Source organism: Trachypithecus francoisi, unplaced genomic scaffold, assembly GCF_009764315.1.
Source record: "Trachypithecus francoisi isolate TF-2019V2 unplaced genomic scaffold, Tfra_2.0 Lachesis_group9, whole genome shotgun sequence".
NCBI lineage: Eukaryota > Metazoa > Chordata > Mammalia > Primates > Cercopithecidae > Trachypithecus > Trachypithecus francoisi.
Genome location: NW_022681474.1, coordinates 15,376,714 through 15,401,416, shown reverse-complemented (window position 1 = coordinate 15,401,416; position 24,703 = coordinate 15,376,714). Strand labels below are relative to the sequence as shown.

Sequence of the window (24,703 nt, the reverse complement as noted above, 5' to 3'; positions counted from 1 at the left end):
AAGAGCACAAGTTCTTAAAAAGGTTCAAACTATTTAAGTTGAATCTTAAGCTACGTTTGTGCCAGAAATCCTTTCAGTAGCACAAGTTGAGACAGAATCATGTCTGGGTCTATTATGAAAAATAAAATAGAACTTTTGCTGTACACACTAGAAAAAATGAAGACATTTTATTTATCAGACTTAAATAGATTCTCATTCTAAGGTGAATATGGGCGCTTCTTAAGCCTGAGTTAACCAGTTTAGAGGAAGAGCTGATGGCATCAAACCTGCTGCCACTTCCACCCGTGTCTGCATCTGCGTCACTGACCAGGACACGCTCCTCTTCGCCAGCGACACACGGAGGTTTCTGAGCAGGGACCAGGGACCCAGGAGGGCGGGAGGCAGCTTCATCAGCGAAGGCCACACGCAGGGATTCTGTGCGACAAGTGCTGGAATAACAGCCTCCGCCAAATGCTGTGAACACCCCAGAGAAGAAACGCTGCTGAACACCACCATTGCCTGCACCACACACCACCCATGCACCATGGCTGACATCCTCTGCCCCCGCTGTGGCCCCAATCCCACTCATCACCCTGGGTGAAGATCACTTCCTTCTCAATGGCCCACAAACCCACCGTGACCCCCAGTTACTATGCTCAGCTCACTCAGGCCTCCCTAAACCGACACACATCCCACCTCCCCCACCCAGCCCCGGAAACATACTTTTCCTACTGTGTCCAGGGTGGAGGATGTGTTTCGAGGCTATTTCTTGTTTTAAATAACATTTCTATTTATCAGTTATTTCCTTCACAATGGTATATAAATGCATATGCCTACATTCATGCACACTACACATGTCCATATATACACACATGTATACACTCATGCACACACATGTGCACACACATGTATATACACACATTCACATGCATTCACACTACACACGTGCACACGTGTATGCTCACACATACGTACATACATGCATGCACATATACACATGTATACACACATGCACACATACATGTCTACATACACACATGCACACATACACATGCACACATACATGCATGCACACATACACTCATGCACACTCCCTAACTGGGTAACTCTCAAGCCCCCAACCTCATCCCATTCCAAAAGTCACCATCATTGCCTGGCTGTCTTTGGTTAGGACACAGCCCTGGCGGCAGGTAGAGGCTTGGGTGGAGTACCTTTTGTCACAGGCTGCAGTAATTTGCTTTTTGCCACTATTTTGCCTCGCCTCTTGAAGCTCTCTTTCACTAAAAGGCTTGCTGGGGACACTTGGCCAAGAGAACACATGCACAGCTGACATAGGGACTTTAACAATGGAGCTGGCAGAGCCCTGAGCTGTGGCCAAGGCGGGCTCTGGCTGAGGGTTGCTGCTGGGTGCTCAAGGGGTCTGGAGGTGGTGGGAAGTGGGCAGGGCAGGGTAGGGAATGGTTATATCCTGCCAAGAGGGGCAGAGAAGCTGAACACACACTGTGATCATTTTGCTTGGGAAAATAGAACCTGATGGCAAAGTAATAATTAAAACAACTTTTAATAATTAACAACTAAAAATTTTTTTGAGACAGAGCCTCACTCTGTCACCCAGGCTGGAGTGCAGTGCTATGATCTCAGCTCATTGCAACTTCCGCCTCCCTGGTTCAAATGATTCTCCTGCCTCAGCCTCCCCAGTAGCTGAAATTACAGGCACAGGCCACCTCACCTGGCTAATTGTTTTGTATTTTTAGTAGAGAGGGGGTTTCACCATGTTGGCCAGGATGGTCTTAAACTCCTGGTCTCAGGTGATCCGCCCACCTCGGCCTCCCAAAGTGCTAGGATTTCAGGCGTGAACCACTGCACCTGACCTGAAAATAACTTTAAAATCATCTGTGATGCGTCAAGAAGAAGAGGGGGAAAAAAAAACAATTAAGAAACTCACCTGGTAGCTTCATTGGGACAATTACGTAAGGTCTATCAGAGACCAGGTAATGCACGAGAGATCAATATCATTAAAGAATCCCTCTGGAAAATGTGCTTTTTCCGATCAGGGCAAATTTCTTTAAAAAAAAGAATATGCACAGGGAAAGAATTAGATAAATTGCCCTTGAAATTTCTCCATTCTCATTTGGTGAGAAATAAATCATCCAAGTCAATGATAAAAGGATTACGAGTCGGATTCTCATTTCCTCGCCCGGGAAGAGCTATAATTACGGTGACCATATTTTCTGAACCAAACATCAGGACTGCAGGCCTGACAAGTACATGTGTTCTGATGAAGACAATAGAACAAGTTATCCTAAATGGGAGATGACCTGTAAGAGCCAGAGCTATAATGAGAGACTCTGACGAAGAAATAATTCGGTCTGGGGCATTTGTCAGGATGACATTGATATGGCACTTCTTCTGCAGGTTGGAAGTGTCACGTTGGTGCTGAAATGATTTCTTCTGTTGCCATCCCTGGCATGCAGCAGATACTGATTTTAAGGAAGTTAATTCCGTTGACTACTTTTCTCATCTTAGTAAAGACAATCAAAAATAACAGAATACATAATGTCCAAATTAACATTTAAATTTGGCCACAAAACCTGTCAGGGTATTGCACATAAAATTGGGTTTTTTTAACTTTTAAGTTCAGGGGAACATGTGTAGGTTTTTCACACAGGTAAACTCAGGTCACAGGGTTTGTTGCACAGATTATGTCAACCAGGTGTTAAGCCTCATGCCCATTCGTTACTTTTCCTGATCCTCTTCCTCCTCCCACCTCTACCTTCCAACAACCCTAGTGTGTGGTGTTCCCCTCTCTGAGTCCATGTGGCCTCATCTTTTTTTTTTTTTTTTTTTTTTTTGAGACAGAGATTCAATCTTGTCTCCCAGGCTGGAGTACAATGGCCCACTCTCAGCTCGCTCCACCTCCTGGGTTCAAGTGATTCTCCTGCCTCATCCTCCCGTAGCTGGGATTACAGGCGTGCACCACACGCCCAGCTAATTTTGTATTTTTAGTAGAGATGGGGTTTGACCACGTTGGCCAGCCAGGCTGGTCTCAAACTCCTGACCTCAGGTGATCCACCCTCCTTGGCCTCCCAAAGTGCTGAGATTACTGGTGTGAGCCACCACACCTCGCCTGTGTGTCATCATTTAGCTCTCAGTAGTAAGTGAGAACATGAGGTGTTTGGTTTTCTGACCCCGTGTTAATTTGCTATGGAGAACAGCTCCAGCTCCATCCATGTCCCCACAAAGGACATGATCTCATTTTTGTTTAGGGTTGCATAGTGTTCCACCGTATGAGACGGTACCTCATTATGGTTTTTATTTGCATTTCTCTAATGATCAGTGATGTTGAGCTTTTTTTCATGTGATTGTTGGCTGCATAAGTGTCTTCTTTTGAAAAGTACCTTTTTAAATATGTTTGTTCCTTTGAGTATTTGTTCTGTCACACTTGAAGCAAATCTAATGTTAGATTTAAAAATATACACATGAAGAAGAAACTATGTTCGCTGCTGGGTGGGTCCTCATTTCACAGAAACCTTCCCCAAGAGGTTCAGTTAGGTGGGAACTTCCCTCATTATTTAAGAACTAATTGATTTTTAGCTCCCAGAGTGAGGGGCAGGCAGAAAAATGTAAAAGCAAAGATGCCGGACCAGAGGACACCGTGGAAGCCACAGCAGCGGACCTCCAAGTGCAGAAGGAAGCAGGGTCCACAGGGCCTCCCTCCATGTAGGTGAGCCTCTCCTGGGATAGAGCTAAGAGGGGCATCGTCAGTTCTTGGGCAGAACTTTTTTTCGTTGTTTTTAGTGATCAATAAAAACTTACAATATATATCAAAATGCAAAGAAGCTTATTTTCATAGAAAAGCCTTGATTGTTTCATCAGGGAAAGGGAAGCCTGCGAGACTCCAAGTTCTCATTCTCAAGTGGGAACTTTCCTTCTTCTCCTGGCAGCTCATTAGGGCCACGAGACTGACAGCAACTGCAAGCTTCAGAAGGTCCTGCTTTGCAGATGGGAAGTACTTGCAAGAAATGTGAACGTGGGTGCACGCTGTTCTTCCTGTGGAGACCTGCAGAGGTTCAGACTGATGGACACGTGCCTAAAGAGGGTTCACCACAGTGACACCTCCATTGAGAGAGGTTTGTTTGGTCTGAGTGTCACGATGCGTCTGGGGAAGAACCAAAAGTCACCTGAGCGTCCATGACCTGCCCCTTTTCTAAAGAGCGTTTGGGGAACTTCGATGTTTAAAGGGGAGAGAGAAAGAGAGAAAGAAGGAGGGAGGGTTGGCCATGAGGCAAATGATTACATTCTTGGAGGCTCTGATGTGAATCTACATTTTACGTGCAAAGAGAAGGAGTGAAGGAAAAGGCCAATGATGCCTTCCCCTCGGGTTGGGCGGAGGGATGATTTTGGGCAGAGGGATGATTTTTGTTCAGGTCTTTGTCCTCTACCTGTGAAGATGAGCTGGTCATTGACATCGTCAGGGTGAGATGCCACAGAACTCGGTTTTAGGGCTAGAAACAGGGGGACATCTATCCTGAGTCAGGGTGAGATGCCACAGAACTCGGTTTTAGGGCTAGAAACAGGGGGATATCTATCCTGGAAAGCTGAGGGATTTAGGGGCCCACCAGGAATTTCCTTGTGAGCAGTTTGTGAGGGAGGCCACTAGGGAGCTACGTGGCCTTCTGTCCCTGTGGCTGTGGGAACCTGGCTGAGGGATGAGGCTGTGGAATTGTAGCTCAGTGTTCAGGAACGAAAGGAAAGCAGTATCACGTGGCTCAGCTCCGAAGCGTCACTTTCTTTTTGGCAGAGTGAGTGTGGGTCCCAAGATTCCATTTTATTTCCCGAGGCATAGCAGAGACTCCTAAGCTGCAGCAAGATGCTTTTCTGTGTGTGGGTTAATGGGGTGCACCTTCCACCCACAGCTGGGAGAAGCCTGGCCCCGGGAGCATCAGAAGACAAAGACAGACCCTGACATGAGAAGCCACCTTAAAGCCAGGATGGCTTGTCCCAGCAAACTCGGAACCCTCCTGGAATCAGGGTTAGATGTGGACACTGGCTGTGTCTCAATGGTCATGTCCAGCGCCCTGGCCAGCCCTCAGGCTCACCACTCCTCTGCAGCAAGCTGAGCCTTATGTCTAAATTTGTTTCTTATTCCAGTTGCCCAGAAAATTATTCTCTGAAGATTTCCTTTGTAGTTTTGAGTGGTTTTATTTTGTTCAGGCAAAATCTGTTGGTTAGGATGAAAACTTGTCCCAGGAGATTATGCCATGTCATCTCTTTCCAAGAAAAGAAATTGATCTTTCAGCCGGGCGCGGTGGCTCACGCCTATAATCCCAGCACTTTGGGAGGCCGAGGCAGGCAGATCACGAGGTCAGGAGTTCGAGACCAGCCTGGCCAACATGGTGAAACCCTGTCTCTACTGAAAATACAAAAAATTAGCCGGGCATGGTGGTGCTTGTCTGTAATCCCAGCTACTCGGGAGGCTGAGGCAGAAGAATCGCTTGAACCCAGGAGGTGGAGGTTGCAGTGAGCCAAGATCGTGCCATTGCACTCCAGCCTGGGCGACAGCGCGAGACTCTGTCTCAAAAGAAAAAAAGAAATTGATCTTTCTCAGGCAGTCAGAAGATCCTGTTTTCTTAAAGAAGTCTCAACTCTTTATTTTACCCAAAGTAAAAGAGAAATATGTTTAACGGGAAAGGGCAAGAAAGGGCCACTAGTGACCCTTCTTACCACGCCCCATGTGTCTTGAGCACACCTTGATGATTAATTCCATCAACCGTCAAGTCCCCAAAATGGCCACTTGCAGGATCGTTGCTGAGGCAGAGCTGCGTTCACGAGACCCCCTGCAGTGAGGTGGGGGTTGCAGCCTGGCGGGAGCTAAAAGCAGAAAATTAGGGTGAGGTGTTTATAGGTTTGGGGCCTGGGACAGGAGGCATGAGAGTCAAGAACTGGCTTGTGTGGGGCAGAGTTAATGAGGAAACTTTAGATTGGTAGGGAGAGCGGACGTCTCCAGGAGCCGCTGCCGGTGTTGAGAAGGAAGTGACGTGATTGGTTGGTTCCCAGGCTTAGCTCTGATGGGCAGGTATTTCCTGGAGAAATCAGGGAAGTTCCTTTTGCTGGTCCCAGGATTGTTTAACACAGGGACAAGGAATTACAGTGGTTTCCGTTCTTCCTAGTAGATAACGTCTAAAAAGTTTTCTAAGCTGTTTCCCTCACCGGGTCCCTAGGTGAAACTAGATAAAGAGTATAAGTTTCATTGATCTTAAATCTTTAATTATGCATGAAATGATACACTGAGCTTAGCTTAGTTAATGTGCCTGGAAAAGCATACAAATAATTATAGCCACATGATTTATTCTGAATGTGCCATTATAAGTGAAATGTTTCAACCGCTCTTTTATGCATGAGTTCGCCGAGTTCTGAACTAGTGCAGTCCTTTAAGTGACATATATTAAAGAAAAAGGAATCTCTTTTAATATTATGTGTTAATTTGCTTTCATTCATGGAAGACGTATTTGTGTGGGGATTGATAGGTGAGAAATAGACAGAAGGGGGGAATGGTTTCTAGATATAAAAATCGCTTGCTTTTGGTCAGTTCTTCCCTATAAAAAATAAGTCTGCAGTTGAATGAATCAGAAATGAATCTGTATCCACGAAGAAATTTGAAAATTGAAAATCGTAAATGGCTCAGTTCCCTCAAAAATAGTAGTAGTGGCCGGGCGCGGTGGCTCAAGCCTGTAATCCCAGCACTTTGGGAGGCCGAGACGGGCGGATCACGAGGTCAGGAGATCGAGACCATCCTGGCGAACACGGTGAAACCCCGTCTCTACTAAAAAAATACAAAAAAAACTAGCCGGGCGAGGTGGCGGGCGCCTGTAATCCCAGCTACTCGGGAGGCTGAGGCAGGAGAATGGCGTAAACCCGGGAGGCGGAGCTTGCAGTGAGCTGAGATCCGGCCACTGCACTCCAGCCTGGGCGACAGAGTGAGACTCCAGTCTCAAAAAAAAAAAAAAAAAAAAAAAAGTAGTAGTACGAATGTTAATATTTTAAAAAGTAACAATCCCAAAAAGAGAGTTTTTCTAATACTATGAAAAAACTGGATCCAACACATTAAACCTTTTTAGAGAAAGAAACACCAATACCTCCAACTTAGCTCTGGCCAGAGCTTAACTTTCCGTAAAGACACATCTGGTTGTTTTCTTCTTAATCTATGCATTATTATTCAATGTTTGCTTCTGTTTTCTCTATTTTTTTATCTTTCTTTACTTAGATCTAGCTGCTTCGTCCATGATACATAATTCCATATTATCATAGTCTGAATAACCTGGCTCCCTAACTTAGAAAGTCTGTATTTCCTAATTATTTTGCTCATCATAATTGTTTTAAATTAACATTTAAATTCAGAGAGTGACTATTTTTAAAGACATCTGAAATGATTACATTTCTTCCAGGTGGTGCTTGATTTGCACCTGGCAAAAGAACAGGGAAGCATCTGGTCCTTAACAAAGCGCCTCCTCTCACCTGCAATCCGTCCTCCCTAAAGCCAGCTGCTGACTACTCTTATGTGTAAGCAGGACACGGCATTGCCTGTAAATAAACTATACCTGGGAAAATCACATTGTTCAGTGACAAGGTATCCACTCTCTCCATTGAGGGGAAAAGGCCCTAAAGGAGTTTGATTCCAGTCTCGTGTTTTGTAAGCAAATTTCTACAACGTGACTAACCTTACTTAGAATTTCCTCTGTCGCTTGTTGATATTAAACAGCAACCTGGCACCGTCTCAATTCATGAAGAATATTTGAAGACAAGACTGAGTTGCTTGTAAAGCTCAGCAAGGGTCTTCTGTTTTCTATTCTTTTTTAAAATTATGGTAAAATATACATAACACAAAATGTACCCTCTGATCCATTTTTGAGTATATAGGTCAGTGGCCTTAAGTACATTGACACAGTTGTGCAGCAATCACCACCATCTACATCTACAGAAGGTTCCATCTTCCAGAACTGAAACTCTGTCCCCACAAAACACTAAGCCCATTACCATCCCCAGCCCCAGCAACCACCTGCTGCTTCCTTTCTCTGTGAGTGTGAGGACTCTAGGGACCTCATGCAGCTGACATTGTTCATTGTTTGTCGTTTTGTGACTGGCTTAGTTTTCATTGTGGATGGTCCCTATGGTTCATCCATGTTGTAACATGTATCAGAATGTTCTTCCTTTTTAGGCTGCATAGTGGATATTCCACATTGTGTTTACACATTTATCTGTCAATGGATAGACGCTTCCACATTTTGTCCATCATAAATTGTGCTGCCATGAACATGAATGTATAAATTCTCTTCAAGTCCCTGCTTTCAATTCCATTGGGTCTATGATATGGTTTGGCTCTGTGTTCCCACCCAAATCTCGTCTTGAACTGTAGCTCCCACAATTCCCATGTGTCATAGGAGAGACTCAGTGGGAGGTCATTGAATCACGGGCTCAGGTGTTTCCTGTGCTATTTTCCTGATAGTGAAAAAATCTCACGAGATCTGATGGTTTAAGAAAGGGCAGTTCCCCTGCACATGCTCTCTTGCCTGCTGCCATGGAAGATGTGCCTTTGCTCCTCCTTCCCCTTCCGCCATGATTGTGAGGCCTCCCCAGCCATGTGGAACTGTGAGTTCATCAAACCTCTTTCCTTTATAAATTACCCAGTCTCAAGTATGTCTTTATTAGCAGGGTGAGAACAGACTAATACACTATAGAACTAGAAGAATTGCTCGATTATGTGGCAATTTTATTTTTAATTTTCTGAAAAGAGCCATACCATTTTCTACAGCAACTGCGCCATCTTACATTCCCACCATCAGTGCACAGTGTTCCATTTTTTCCCCACATTCTCACTAACCCTTGCGGTAGCCATTCCAGTGGGTATGAGGTGGTATCTCGCAGTTGTGCTTTGCATTTCCCTAATGATTAGTGACGTTGAGCTTCTTTCCATGTGCGTACTGGCCGTTCGTTTACCTTCTTTGGAGAAATGTCTGTTCAAGTCCTGTGTCTATTTTTTAATTAGATTCTTTGTTTTGTGTGTGCATTCAGTAGCAGGAATTTTTAATATTGTCTAGAAATCAATTTGCATCAGATCTATGATTCGCGAGTATTTTCTCCCATTCTGTGGGTTGTCTTTTGGAAAAGGGTACCGAGACCTTTCAGTGGAGAGAGGACAGTGTTCTCAAGAAACAGTGCTGAGAACCCTGGATATTCACACCCAAAGGAACAACGCTAAAGCCTTACATTACACCGTATACAAGAATCAATTCAACACGGGTCAAAGATGTAAATGTAACAGCTAAAACTTTCTTAGAAGAAAACACAGGGGAAGCATCATGACATTGGATTTGGCAAAAGAATTTCCCAGATGTGATACCAAAAACTCAGGAAACAAAAGGCAGAAAGAAGTTGAACATTATCACATTAACAATGTCTTGAGCATCAGAGGGTACAATCGGCAAAGGGAAAAGCCGTGATTTCCTTGGTTTTTCCATGGGGAGACGGGGAAGAACTGCCTCATCTAATGTCTTGTTGATACAACTCCTTCAAGGCCATTTTTTGCTGACTTGGGGGATGGAATTAAATTCTAGGTAAGGGACTAGGTGTCACAGAACCAGAGTCCTCAAAGTGTGGCCCTGATGACAGCAGCAGTAGCACCTGGGACGTGCTGGAAATGCAGATTGTCAGGCCCGGCCTGACCCCACTGAGGCCACGCTCTGCACAGCCTACCAAAATGCCTTGTGACCAAGCCCGGTGACTGGCACACACTGATGTTGGAGAACCACTGCTGTTGCCTGTATTTCTTTTTTTTTTTTTTTAATGAATTTATTAGCTGCATAAGCTAGCTAAAAATACAAAAGTTTTTTTTTTTTTTTTTCATGTCTTCTTTTCATTATACTTTAAGTCCTGGGGTACATATGCAGAACATGCAGATTTGTTACACAGGTATACACGTGCCGTGGTGGTTTACTGCACCCATCAACTTGTCACCTACATTAGGCATTTCTCCTAGTGCTGTCCCTCCCCTAGTCCCCCATGCCCCGACAGGCCCCAGTGTGTGATGTTCCCTTCCCTGTGTCCGTGTGTTCTCATTGTTCAGCTCCCACCTATGAGTGAGAACATGCGGTGTTTGGTTTTCTGTTCTTGCGATAGTTTGCTGAGAATGATGGTTTCCAGCTTCATCCATGTCCCTACAAAGGATATTAACTCAACCTTTTTTATGGCTGCAAAGTATTCCATGGCATCACCTGTATTTCTAAGAAAGTCTTTGAGCCAAGTAAAAGAACTAGAAAGTCATGGAGAGAGAGAAAACCAAGAGGTTTTTAAATTATTGTTATTATTATTATTACTATTTTTCCCACAATTATTCAAACCCAGGACACAGAGCTGATTTCTGTGGGCCGTGGACTTAGATTTACATGTGCGACAGTTGACCAGTGCTTTCACATCTGCTGTCTCCCTGCGTTTGCCGTCATCATGCCACTGAATTCCCGCAGCTGGAAAGCTGCTATCTCAGATCAAACTACACCCAGTGGTGTGATGGTGGCAGTGGCTCTAATCTGAAGGGGGTGTGCTGGCCTCCTGACCAGGTGTCTGCTCTGACCCTCAGGGGTGCATGGCAGTGGGCCTCCCCTCAGCTCCCACACTGCCTCCAACTCCACGTCCACAATTCCTGGATGCCGTTCACAAGGCTGTCCTTTAATAAGCCACTGAGATGTTCTGTGACCTCTCTCTAAAAAGAAATGTCCACTCATTCTCTTCCCTAAGTCTATAAACAAAATGCCAAAATTTCCCATCTGTCTCACATGTGGGCAAGGAGAGAGACCAGATGTCTCTCATGATCTCATGTCCACGGGGCCCTGGCATATGGTGGGGGCTCTCTTCCTCTGCCAGTGTGTTCGGTGTACTTCCTCCTCGTATGGGTGTACTTCCTCCTCATACGGGTGTGTTCCCTGTTATACAGGTGTGTCCCCTTCTTATACAGGTGTGTCCCCTCCTCATACAGGTGTGTCCCCTTCTCTGCAGCTGTGTTCCCTCTTCCTGCACAGGTGGCTCTCATCCTGCTGTCCACCTCGGGATCAGTCCAGGTTGCCTCAGACTCTGAGCCTCACTTGGCCCTCTGAGTCCTCAGGTGTCAGGGCAGCACCGCCAGGTGCAATGTTCGTGGCTGAGTAAGGCGCACACTCCACTGTTGGCTCCCTCCGGAGGATCCACACTGCTCCTGTGTCCCTGTTTAACACTCTGCCGTCTTTCCCCATACTGGGAGGGTACTTTCACCTGTATGGCTGGTTCACCATTGTCGTAGGTGTTTCCTGGCTGTCACCTGAGGAAAAGGGTTTTATGATGAACTATTTCCTGCAAACACTTGCCACACAAAGATGGACAGGCCAGGCTTCTTCTTTGCTGTAGGACTTCCCAGAGTCCCCAGGATATGAGGATGTGGTTATTTTCCAGGTTTTATTGACACACACATCTCTCTGTGTTTCTGGCTTGCTGCAGAAACACAATGCTGAGGCATGCTCCTGCAGCCCCCAAAGCCCCAGGGGCCCCATGCAAGCAGGAACTTCTGTCTCCCCCACCTCCCTTCCTTGCCACTTACCCAGGTTCCCTGCCAGGACCTTCCGAATAAATCCACCTGCACTCAGATCCTCATCAAATAGCTTTAGGCAGCCTGTTTTTGTTCAGTCCTCTTTGCGGTCAGTTTCCCCTGGGGAAGAACCAGACGTCCTCAACAAAAGGAGCCAGCAAAGCGTAGGTGTGAACATAATGAGTGACAGATCCAAGGGGGAGAGGGAGGCATTCACAGGTGCAAGAGGCACCGTCTGGGCGTCCGACGTGAGAGTCCGGTGCTGAATCATCACCCAAGCCATGACAGCGGGAGGCAGAGGTGGCTCTAGGTGCCTTCTAGAGCGACCAAAATACAGCCACAGAGGCTAAAGAAAAAGCACCCTGCCAGCCACAGGAAATGAAGTGGACAGACACACCCTTAATGGTTTTCCAAAGATTGTGGATGTCTTTTACATAACAGACTATAATTGCATAAAATAAGACGAGTTATCCTTATTTTCAGAGGGCAGGAAAAGCAGCAGGCTTGTAACTGAGGACCAGAGCTATGCAGGAGGAATTCCTTCCTCTCAGTGGGAGTGTGGGCCTCCCTCCACCTGTGCCCTCGGTGTGGAGACTCTCGGGAAGCTCTTCCCAGGAGGGCAGGGTGGCCTCTTTCAAGCGTCATGCTGGCCGCAGCCTCCTTGCAGGCAGCACCTCCGTCAGGGTCAGTGAGACACGATTAGCATGCACAGACGCTGTGCCGGCCTCTCCTCCACGCCCTTGGCTAATTGAACTCACCCAGATGTTTTCTTTTCTACTCAGTGAAATGATGACATTATTGGAGGTTAATAGTTAAGGGTTTATCTAAATTAGGTATCCGTAAAGTCCTTAATTTAGCCATTGAGTGCCTAATAGAGATTAAATTGGACCTGGAGATACTGCCTATATTTCAATCTGGGGGAAGCGCTTTGCACAAAGCCCTGAGGATGAGCCTCACTGCGTCCCCTCTTTTAAAGGAATACCTTGAATTTCTTCCCATGAGGTCCTGACTCTCGGGAATTTGCATGAGATTTCACGTGTGTTCTCTTCGGCTTCTCCTCTGGGAATTCTCTCTGGACGAGCATCTAATTTCTACTCCAGGAGCCTTTATGAAGCTGTCTGATGTGCTAGTGCAGAGGGTCCTGAAAGCAATTAGGGGAGAGAAAACAGAAGTCATGGGAGACACCTAGGATAAAAGGGGACAAAACAGACAGAACCAATGGATATGGGACTTCTTAAGAACTTTTACTGTAGGGATGCGTTGCACACACTCAGCACAGTGAAGGGGGCAGCTGAATGATACAGACTGACACAGGATGGGTCACTGGGATGTGAAGGGGCATGGGGTCCAACTGGGAGATCTCACCAGATCCTAATAAAAAGGTAAGGGATACTGGCCAAAGGGCAGCCCTGACCGAGGCAGAGTCTTAGGCAAACCTTGGAAAATGACAGTTATTGATAACAGCATGTGGGGCTGACTGTTCCTGGCAATAAATAAAAGGAGTGGGGGTCACTCAGATGAGGGGGACCTGGTCTCATCCAGACTCATGGAAAGACCAAGGATGGAACCAGGACCACCAGCGACTACAACCATTCATTCTTGAATCCCGGCGTGCAGGATACGTTTACCCAGAGCGCTTTTCTCCTGGGAACTCGCTTCTCCGGAGTGTATTGGCAGGATCAGGCTGCACGTGTGTGTCCTGTGGTGCAGTGTGCACAAGGCGGTCATGCTTATGGGGTGAGCCAGGGACCCCTGAGATGTCAGTCATGGGATCAGCAGGCTGAGGCTCTGGTTGGTGGGAAGGCGGTGGCTTCTGGGTGGGCAGGTGCTGGGAGCTGATAGAGCCCTTCCCCACTCCCCAGAGCCTGCCTCCGAGGTTCTGGCTCCATCTTCCTCCTAGTAAAGCCCTGCAAACATTCCTTCCCCAGCCTTCCCCTGGGTCCAGGTACATGGGCAAGTTCCATGCCCTCCTGGGATGCAATTTATTTGTAAAGTGCAGAAACCACTGCTTCTTCTCTGTATTTTATTATTTTTCTTCCTGTTGTTCTTCTGCTTTTTAAGTGAAACGTGGAGCTTCCTGGGAGGCCAGTCAGGGCTCCCGATGAGCCCGGTGTTACATAAACATCTACCGCCTGGAAGGGACTCTAACTAGTGAGAATGAGAAGCCCCGGCATCATGTCCTGGAGTATCCCAGGTCATCCGACAGGCTGTTTCCATCGTCTCACTCTTAGTGCTCAGGGCTGCAAGGACAGGCCCATTGGAAAAGGAAAACTAAAACCCCTGTGAGGACTGGGTGGTGTGGCTCCTGGGTCTGCTTACTGGGCCATCTTCCTCACTAGGAAAACCGTTTCTGTCAACACCTGGGCCTCTCTTCTGGCCGTGAGCAGATACGAGCAGACTTATTTGTGTCTCCCGAAGTCTTGACTAGTTCACTCTGCAGGTCTCTGAATGGGGCACTGCATGGAACAGGCTCCTCTCAGCTCCATGTAACCGAAGCCCCCATTCCATGGCTGACACCCTAAGAAACTGCCTTTTGGAAATAGTCTCATGGATGGGTTCCTGGGACAGCTCAGTGGTGCCAAGGATCCAGGCTGTGCTCCTCTCCCCATCCAGGTGTGGACCTGGTCCACAAGGTAGGGTTCTCCTGGTCCTAAGATGACCCCAGCAATCCTGCTGGTTGTATCCAGACATGGAAACATCCAGAAAGGCAGAGGGGAATCTTTTCCTGTGGGCAACTGCCAAGGAGAAAACCTGACACTTTGTTGACCAAAATTAAATTGCAAAACAATCACTGGCACTGGGAGTGGGATCACCACTGTATCTTGAATGCATCATAATTAGCCCCTACCTAGAGCTAAGGCCAGGGACGGTCACCCAGGTACAGGTGGTGAGTACCTGCTGAAGGGGAGGCTATCTGACCGAGATCAGCTTCAGTGATGGGCGTCACATGTGCAGGTTGCGCAGGAAGCCATCCGCACACGCTGTCACTGGACACACGTGAGAGCAGGTGCACGCTCTTCCCACCTGAGCTTCCTGGGCTTTCCCATCACAGTGTGTGCTGTGGGGACTCACAGCGTCGTGGATGCTCAGGACCAGAGAGGGTGTTTGGGGGTTTCTTTTCACAACTTGACATCTGAGGCTGAGATTCCTTGTCACATTACAGTCCTGCCAGGCTCCTCCTTTGGGGTAATTCATTCCCCTGAGTCAATTTGGAAGTATCTTCATTCATCAATTTCTTCTCTGTACGTACAGACTTTCTTGGATAGGTTTTTTTGAAACATTTTGCTACTTTTAATTTCAGGCCCTTATCTTACATCCTCTATTTTTTCTATTATCTGAAACCCTTTTAGTTGTTTGTTTACTGTTTTCAAAATATTTCATTTAACAAAATAACCATTTTCCACCACACTTTTACCATAGCCAAGTTCAGTATGATGTTTATTATATAAATGGTGTGTTTTCTTCTTCATAAAATTAAAAGCCAAAACATATTCTGATAAATTGTTCCACACAGATGATATTTAGCCCTACTTTTCATCATCAAAGGAGGTCCTGGCGTTGCTGTCTGTATAAACTTGACTGGTCATTCTACAATGCTAGAGGACATTCCCATTCGGAAAAGCTCACTTTCTGCTGGTGGAAACCAGAGATAAACAGAATGAAGTGAGTTATATCGTGTCAGATGCCACTTGAACAGCTCATCTTATTTCGAAATAACAACTAATTTTTTTTATTATTATTATACTTTAAGTTCTGGGATACATGTGCAGAACGTGCAGGTTTGTTACATAGGTATACACGTGCCATGGTGGTTTGCTGCACCCGTCAACCTGTCATCTACATGAGGTATTTCTCCTAATGCTACCCCTCCCCTAGCTCCCCACTGCACAACAGGCCCCAGTGTGTGATGTTCCCCTCCCTGGGTTCATGTGCTCTCATTGTTCAACTCCCCCTTATAAGTGAGAACATGCAGTGTTTGGTTTTCTGTTCCTGTGTTAGTTTGCTGAGAATGATGGTTTCCAGTTTCATCCATGTTCCTGTGAAGGACATGAACTCATCATTTTTTATGGCTTAGTAGTATTCCATGGTGTATATGTGCCACATTTTCTTTATCCAGTCTATCATTGATGGGCATTTGGGTTGGTTCCAAGTCTTTGCTATTGTGACTAGTGCTGCAATAAACACATGTGTGCATGTGTCTTTATAGTAGAATGATTTATAATATTTTGGATATATACCCAGTAATGGGATTGCTGGGTCCACTTAAACAAATTTGCAAGAAAAAAACAAGCAGCCCCATCAAAAAGTGGGCAAAGGATATGAACAGACACTTCTCAAAAGAAGACATTTATATGGTCAACAAACATGAAAAAAAGTTCAACATCATTGGTCATTAGAGGAATACAAATCAAAATCACAATGAGACACCATCTCATGCCAGTTAGAATGGTGATCATTAAAAAGTCAGGAAACAACAGATGCTGGAGAGGATGCAGAGAAATAGGAACACTTTTACACTGTTGGTGGGGGTATAAATTAGTTCAACCATTGTGGAAGATAGTGTGGCGATTCCTCAAGGGTCTAGGACCACAACTAAATACTTTATAATTAATTTTTTCATGCTTTTGTTCTCATTTTCTCATTCCACTTTTCATATTCTATCTTTCCACCGATACTTCATGAATATTTTCTGACCCTCCTTTCTTCTCTCTTTCATAGTATTATTTTTCCCATTGTTTGCAATATTTACTTAGTCTAGTCCATTTTTAATTTTTTTATTGTGAAGTATAATGTGGATGCAAAAGAGTTTACTAGCGTGCAGTTTTCTTTTAAAATTTACAAAGTGAATGCCTGCTGCTGGGTTAAGAAACAGAACACAACATTCTGCACCTCGCATACACTCCTGCCTGTGCAACCCTCCTTCTCCCCAGATGTGAACCTGCCCTTGGAGCTCAGCTAATCATTCCATTGCTTCATTTCAAGTATGCCTAAGCTGGTGGTTCTCAAAGCATCACCTGGTGGCTTATAAGAAATGCTCAGAAACCCTGGGGCCGGGCCCAGCAATCTGAATTTAGCAAACGTCCAGGGATTCTAGTGCAGGCCACGTGTTGAGAACCACTCTTCTAAATGGTAGCTTTTTGACCTTCCTATACGTGTGATTGTTTTATACAGATGGTATAGAAGACAGGATTCCGATTTGTGTGGAAGCTCATTTCCCCCTTCCTGGGTGATGATATGCGTGCTGTGTCCAGTTTCACGTCACCAGGAACAATGCTGTTCTAAGTCGTCTGCTGCAGGACAGACACAGGGGTGGAGTGAGGTGTGTTAGGATGTGGACTGACATGCTCTTCCAAAGCAGCTGTGGCAACTGACCCCCCAATCAGCACCCAAGAAGGGATCCCAATCCCCTCATCCTTGTCAACACTTTAAATTACTTTTGCTATTTTAGTGAGTTTGATGTAACACCTCGTTTATAAAAACACATACATACATCATACACTTGCATGCATGCACACCCAACTATGTGTTCAAGACGCAATTGACCTACCTTTGGCCTATGCTGTGCACACATGAAGTCATCATCACAACCCAGAAAGCAGCCACATCCATCACCGCAGAAGCTCCCTGCACTTGCTTGTTGTGACTCCTCCTTCATTCTATCTGAAACACTTCCTGAGCACCCTGCTGACCTCCTTCCTGGTCTGTGGGGTGTTTGAAAGCACGTTATTCCATTTCCAAACATCTGGAGATTTTTCCCGAGGCCCACCTGTTATTGATTACAATTTGACTCCATTGTAGTGAGAGAATGTGCTTTGTATGATGTGAGTCTTTTTAAGTTTATCCTCCTCCGGCCCAGACTCCAGCTGGTTTTGGTAACTGTCCCACGTACACCAAGAAGGCATCTGCATTGTGTTGTTGTTGGGTGAAGTGTTCTAGAAATATCTCTTCAGTCAAGTGGTACTAGTTGTTCCATGAATGATTAAGAGATAGATGTTGAAATTTCAGCCATGTTTGTGTATTTGTTTACTTCTCCTTGAAGCTCTGTAAGTTTGTGCATTGTGTATTTTCAAGCTATGCTAGTTGCATAGATTCAGAATTGCTCTGACTTCTTAATGCATTGACATTTTATCATCAGAAAATGACTCTATCCATGGTAACTTGACATCTACGTCATCTGATAGTAATATAGCAATGTCAACTTTACTTTCCTTGGTTTTATTGCGGCATATCTTTTTCTATCCTTTTACTTTTAACCTAAGTGTGTCTTTATATTTGAAGTGCAGTTTTCTTACACAATATATAGTTGGGTCTTGCTTTTTTTAATCCAATCTGCCCATTTCTGCCTTTTAGCGGAGGTGTTTAGATAATTTACATTTAATATGATTGTTTATGTTGTTAGGAATTAACCTATCATGTTTTTCTTTTTTCTTTTCTTTTTTTTTTTTTTTTACATTTGCCATCTATTTGTTTTCACTACTTATGCTTTCCTGTGGATTAACTGAATACATTTATTGCCTGTATCTCCCATGTGGGCTTATTGGCTATACCTCTAGGTATTGGCTATACCTTTCTATTGTTATTTTCATTATTGCTACATGTTTTATTTGTATTTTTTAGTTTATCAAAATCTACCTTCAAGAGAGAGTATACCTCTTCATCTTCCCTATGTTTTGATACATTTTGTTTTTACATATATTATAATCCCCAGTCTACATTTGTCATTATGTTTAAGCAGTCAATATCTTTTATGAAATGTAAATATGAAGAAAAGTTATACACACACACATATATACACACACACACACACACACATATCTCCATGCAGTGACCATTTCTGGTGCTGTCCATTCCTTTTTGTGAGTCAGTATTTCCATCTACTATCATTTTCCTCCCACCTAAAGAACTTTCTTTAACGTTTGCGGTGCTGAGGGTTTGCTGGTAACTTTTTCAGCTTTTGTATATCTGAAAATGTCTCTATTTTGCCATTCTTGCAAGACATTTTTGCTGGGTATACAATTGCAGATTTACAGTTGTTTTCTTCCAAGACATTTTTGCTGTGTATAGAATTACAGATTTACAGTTGTTTTCTTTCAAGACATTTTTGCTGGGTATGGAATTACAGATTTACAGTTGTTTTCTTTCAAGACATTTTTGCTGGGTATGGAATTACAGATTTACAGTTGTTTTCTTTCAAGACATTTTTGCTGGGTATAGAATTACAGATTTACAGTTGTTTTCTTTCAAGACATTTTTGCTGGGTATAGAATTACAGATTTACAGTTGTTTTCTTTCAAGACATTTTTGCTGGGTATGGAATTACAGATTTACCATTGTTTTGTTTCAAGTCCTTTCAGGCATTTTTCTATAATCTTCTCATTTGTATTTTTTCTGACAAGAAATCTGCTATTTTCCTTATGTTTGTTTTTCTGTTGTTAATTTGAGAAAATAATATCTATAAATTTAAAAAGGATAAGAGACTTTATTTCTTTTAAAGGGCTACCGTCTGCAAGGTGACCATCTCACAGGCTGGGAAGAACAGCTTCCTGCCAAGACCAGAAATAGTCACTTCCAAGGAGGAGGGATTTGGGCAGCAGCTCTATGCTGAATCAGTTGGCTGAATATACATATTCAACAGGCCACAGAAGAAGCTGTGGATATTCATGAAGGGAGTCCTGACACATGCATATGAAACAAACATGCATATACATAAAACCCATGTTCACTTTGGAGTAGACACTTAACATTTAAATATATTACAATTAAGCCCTGTACATCAAAGGTTTTTTCATGACATGAAGGCGCTCAAGTGCTCAATCTCTGTAAACCAGCCAAAATCAGCCCATGGTCTGTGGTCTTATCTGGAGAAAGTTACTGAAATCAGTCTCTTGTCAAATCAAAGCCAGGGTCATGGCTGGTGGAACAGGAGGGTCAGTTAGGCGGCGCCTGTGAGCTACAAATTGTGTCACTAGGTGTTTATCTTGAGGCCACTGCTAGTTCAGCTAGTAGAGAAAAAGAAAGACCTTGTGGCAGTGAAAACACAGTTGATTATTCAAGTGTAGAGTGTGTGGCTTCACCCTTGCCTGGCTTGGTCTTAGGTCCCATTTATAATTTAGTATCTTATTGCCACAGATAATCTGTTCCGTCATTCTTATGATCTGTATTTTAACATTAATGCTAGTCAGCTGTTGTATCTAAACCATAAAAGGGAGTGGTATAATGAGGCATGGTCTGACCTCCCATTTCATCACGGCTGGGAACTCAGTTTTTAAGTTTTTATAGGGTCTCCTTGGCAGGAGGATCCATTCAGTTGGTAGGGGGTAGGATTCTGTTTTTAGTTTAAATTGTACCTAATATGTCTTATTTAATGTCTGCTTTCATTATTTTTCTCTTGTTATTGATTTTGAATGCTTTTCTTATGGACAGACTTGGTATAATTTTCTTCTTTTTGATTTATTTTGTGTGTGAGGTTTGTTGAGCTTCTTGAAACTGTGAGTTTATAATCTTCATCAAATAAGGAAAATATTTAGACATTATATCTTCAAATATCTCTTCTCTCCCATCCCTTCAGGAACTCTAAAATTCTTTTTCCTTACTGTTTCTTTTTTTAAAGTTCATTTTTTCAAGTTCACTAATCTTTACATCTACAATGGCCAATCTATGATTAATTCCATCCAGTGTATTTTTTTTATTTCATACATTGTAATTTTTATCCTTAGAAAATTGATTTGGGTCTTTTTTATACCTTCCATGTCTCTACTTAACTTTTTGAACGTGTGGAATGCAATTATAAAACACAGTTAATTTTCTTGTCTGCTAATTCTAATATCTGTCTGGGTTAGTTTTGATTGATTGGTCTTCTCACTATGAGTTATATTTCTCTGTTTATTTGTAATCATAGTAATTATTAATAATTGTTAATTGGATACCAAACATTGTACATTTTACCTTGTGTGCTGGATAATTTTATCTTCCTGTAAATAGACTTGACTTCATTCCAGGATGCCTTTAAGTTACTTTGAAACAGTTTACATTATTTGGGGTCTTGAGGTTTGCTAGGTAGAACCACAGGAATGCTCTGTGTAAGGGTAATTACTCCCCAGGACTGAGACAAGACCCTTCTGTGTATGCTGTGCAATATCTGGTGAATCATCAGGTTTTCCAGCTGCTGGTGGAAACAGGTGCTATTTCCAGCCCTGTGTGAAAGCTTAGCATTACTTTCCTTAGTGATTGGTGGTTCTTTCCCCAACCTGGTGTAGTTTCCTCCCACCTGTGATAAGTAGCCTGCTGATTCCTCCAGGGGACTCGCAGTGGATCTCTGGGGGTCTCTCTGTGTACTTCTCTCTTGGGTACACTCTCCTGTAAACCCCAGCTGTCTGAGCCTCCCTGGATTTTTGAGCCTAATCTTTTCAGCTAGGGAGCTTGCTAGGTTCTGCTTCAGTCCATCTCCCTGTGTGGCCACCTAGAAACCATCTCAGGGAAGTAAGCTGAGGCAATCACAGGGCTCACCTTATTTATCTACCATCCCTCAGGGCCTACTCCAACAAGGTCGTCAGAAGGTTTCGTATCTCATTATATTTCATTTTGCATTTCATTGATGCCTCATGATTTTGTGAATCTTGTCATTGATTTATTTACTTTTTTATTTTTACATAAAATGCCTGTCCATGTTTTTACCCATTTTTGACTAGGTTGTTTGTCTTTTTTATTGCATATTGTGGATAGTATTTTTTGTCAGTTGTGTACATTTTAAAATACTATTTCCAGCTTGTAGCTTTATTTATATTTTCATTTACATTATCATGTAGATCCTTAGTTTTGATGAGGTCAAATTTATCAAATTTTCTTTTCACCACTTTTCTTCTTTTGATTCTTTCTTAAACATTATAGACATTTTAAAGTCTCTTAAAATTTGTATTGCTTTTATTTTAAATGTAAGTATTTTGTCCTTTTGAAATTGATTTTTATATTTGGTGGGAAGTAGAAAATCAGTTTTAATTTCCCATATTGATAACAAGTTTTTTTCTAGAGTTTATTTAACAGCCAATATTTCCCCACTAATTTAGAATGCACCTGTATGCATTTATTTCTGGGGCCTCTTTGTTGTTTCATTAGTCTATTCTTCTATGTTTATTCTTATTTTCTAATATATTCTCTTTTTTAATAAAGGAAGGTAAACAAGGTTCAGCAAATTACCAAGAATAATATTAAAATTATCTAGAACCTACCTAAGTTCATTGCTGTTCCAACCTGTTTTCCACACATCAATTTCATGACTACTACAGCTATGCCATCTTAATGAGCTAAACTTTTCCTTCAACACATAAACTATGACCCCATTTTCATCTTACCCACACTTCTCTCAGGTGTTTTCTTATGAAAGTTTTCACAGATCACTCGCATGGTGATAGGGTGCATGGATAAGCCAACCTCACATAACTTCTTATGTTAACATCTTTATTTCCTGCAGCCTGAAACTAGAAAGACTGGTTGGGCCAGACATGTACATTTCCCTCAGTCCAGCAGCTAAGCAGGAACTCTGTGCCTTATAGGGCCTTAGAAAGGAAACCGTGCTTGGTCTAAATCAACAGCTTTCCTTTGTCGACCTATCACTGCTGGACTGTAATACTAACTTGAAATCAAAGGGAGCCATATCCTGTGTCTCATTCACATTTGTTTCATGGAGATAGAGAGAGCCTGTCAGCCCAAAACCTAATCTCCCCCTCACCTCTTCAGAGACATTGTCTTACATGTTTTCCAACACCACTAACATGTTTGTTTCAAACATCTGTATTATGCAAATCAAACACCACCAAGAATATAATTATCCTTCCCCTTTGATAACTAAAGAACATCAATTTAGTCTATAGACTTGTAATACTATTTTTCAATACCATAAAGACACATGCACGCATATGTTCGTTGCAGCACTATTCACAATAGCAAATACATGGAATCAACCTGAATGCCCATCAGTGGTAGACTGGACACAGAAAATGTGCTTCATATATACCATGGAATACTATGCAGCTATAAAAAAGAAAAAGATCTGGCCGGGCGCGGTGGCTCGAGCCTGTAATCCCAGCACTTTGGGAGGCCAAGACGGGCGGATCACGAGGTCAGGAGATCGAGACCATCCTGGCTAACACAGTGAAACCCCGTCTCTACTAAAAAAAATACAAAAACTAGCCGGGCGAGGTGGCGGGCGCCTGTAGTCCCAGCTACTCGGGAGGCTGAGGCAGGAGAATGGCGTAAACCTGGGAGACAGAGCTTGCAGTGAGCTGAGATCCGGCCACTGCACTCCAGTCCGGGCGACAGAGCGAGACTCCGTCTCAAAAAAAAAAAAAAAAAAAAAGATCGTGTCTTTTGCAGCAATGTGTGTGACTCTGGAGGCCATGATCCTAAGCAAACTAACACAGCAACAGGAAACCAAATACCACATGTTCTCACTTATAAGCGGGAGCTAAATGATGAAAACACAGAGACGTGAAGAAGGAAAAAATAGACACTAGGACCTACCTGAAAATGGAGGTGAAAGGAGGATGGAGATGATTAAAAAAACTACAGATCGGGTGCTACCCTTACTACCTGGTGCCATTACAATCTGTACAACAAACCCCTGTGACACAAGTTTACCTGTATAACAAACCTGCACATGTACCCCTGAGGCTGCAATCACATTTTAAAAAGAAACAACCACACAAAACAAACAAAAACAAAAAAATTATATATGATCTGTCTTCACTCAAAAATGCAGAAGCTGTGTGGCTGGACTTCTGTACTCTCTTCCCGTTTTGTTCTGCCTGGTGGAATTACAGGGACATCCTTGACAACCATCTCCTTTCTCCCCACACCTGAGAGCCAGGTGGGTTGTTACCTACCATGAGCCACAGGGGAAAATAACTTGATCCTTACCATATATTTTGGAAAGAGATATAAAAATCCCATTTTACAGATGAGAAAACTGAAACCTAAAGAGGTTAAATGATGTTGCCAGGATAATCTCAGATACCTGTGGAGCCCGAAGCTGTGTCCTGCTCTCCAAGCTTCTGTTATGCAGCGCTTCCGGCTACGCCGCTCCAAGCTTCTGTTATGCAGCGCTTCCGGCTACGCCGCTCCAAGCTTCTGTTAGGAAGCGCTTCCGGCTACGCCGCTCCAAGCTTCTGTTAGGAAGCGCTTCCGGCTACGCTGCTCCAAGTCATTCCACGTCTTGCTCTAGGTGGTATCCCACTGACCTGTGCATCCAAAGGCTCCTAATTAAATCCTCATTTTTAAGATGCTTTGGGTAGGTCTGGCATGTAAAGTTAAAATTAAATTCTCATCCACAGCTTTAATTAACTAAGAAGTTCCATTCATGTTTTATAATTAAGTGATGAAATAATCAATTTTCAACTATTTCCTAAATGAAGTCATGAGCTTCAAGAAACCAAGTGCTATAATTCAATTAAGGAGAAGAAGGAAATAAACGCTTGACAGTTGCATAAGTCAAAACCCTCTGAAGCCATCAACCCTCCCAGGGTCTAAGTCAGGCACTGTGGAAGGGATATCAATAAGTGAGAAATGGTTGAATATGTTCACAAGAAAGCAAAACTTTTCAAAGCCCACTGTGAACCAAGCACTATAATAGGTGAACTCACATACATGAACGTTGTAACCGTCATGAGAACACTGTAAGAGAGATGAAAAAAATTCCTTTAAAAAATAAGAAAACTGGCACAGATAGATGGGTGAATAGCACTTGTGTTAACCTGCAGTAGTGGTAGATTTCTACTCCACCATGCTGAACACGGAAACATTTCTTTACCTTCCATTTTTTTCTAATACTCTCCAGAAAAAGATAATCCACTGACTTCGAGTCTTCCTTTCATTTAGTTTTTATCATCTCTTGCAATGACTTTCTCAATATTCTTAGATAACTCTCATTTAATCAAGTTTTACTCTTGAACCTTTTATTCTCACTTAAGTCCAAGCTATTAGGAATTAGCTGTGAAATCAGCTAAACTCATACTGATATCTGAAAAAGGGAGGTTTCTATTAATGTCTTAATAGTCTTAAGACATTAAAATGGTGACTTGACAGGTGTTGAGTTTTTCATTGCCCTCTGGTCCCACACACCAG

The 24,703-nt window shown here is 43.4% G+C and overlaps 1 protein-coding gene and 1 long non-coding RNA gene across 2 annotated transcripts in view; one reads left to right on the top strand and one right to left on the bottom strand.

Annotated features, from left to right (window-relative positions):
• ADARB2 (adenosine deaminase RNA specific B2 (inactive)) overlaps nucleotides 1–24,703 on the top strand; it is a 509,391-nt gene that overhangs the window by 259,055 nt on the left and 225,633 nt on the right. The window lies entirely within an intron of this gene.
• LOC117082043 lies at nucleotides 10,186–23,666 on the bottom strand. The gene is made up of 4 exons (XR_004436428.1): nucleotides 23,598–23,666; nucleotides 12,570–12,728; nucleotides 11,600–11,707; nucleotides 10,186–11,323 (listed from the first exon to the last, which is right to left on the bottom strand). It is a non-coding gene; the product is annotated as an uncharacterized LOC117082043 (long non-coding RNA).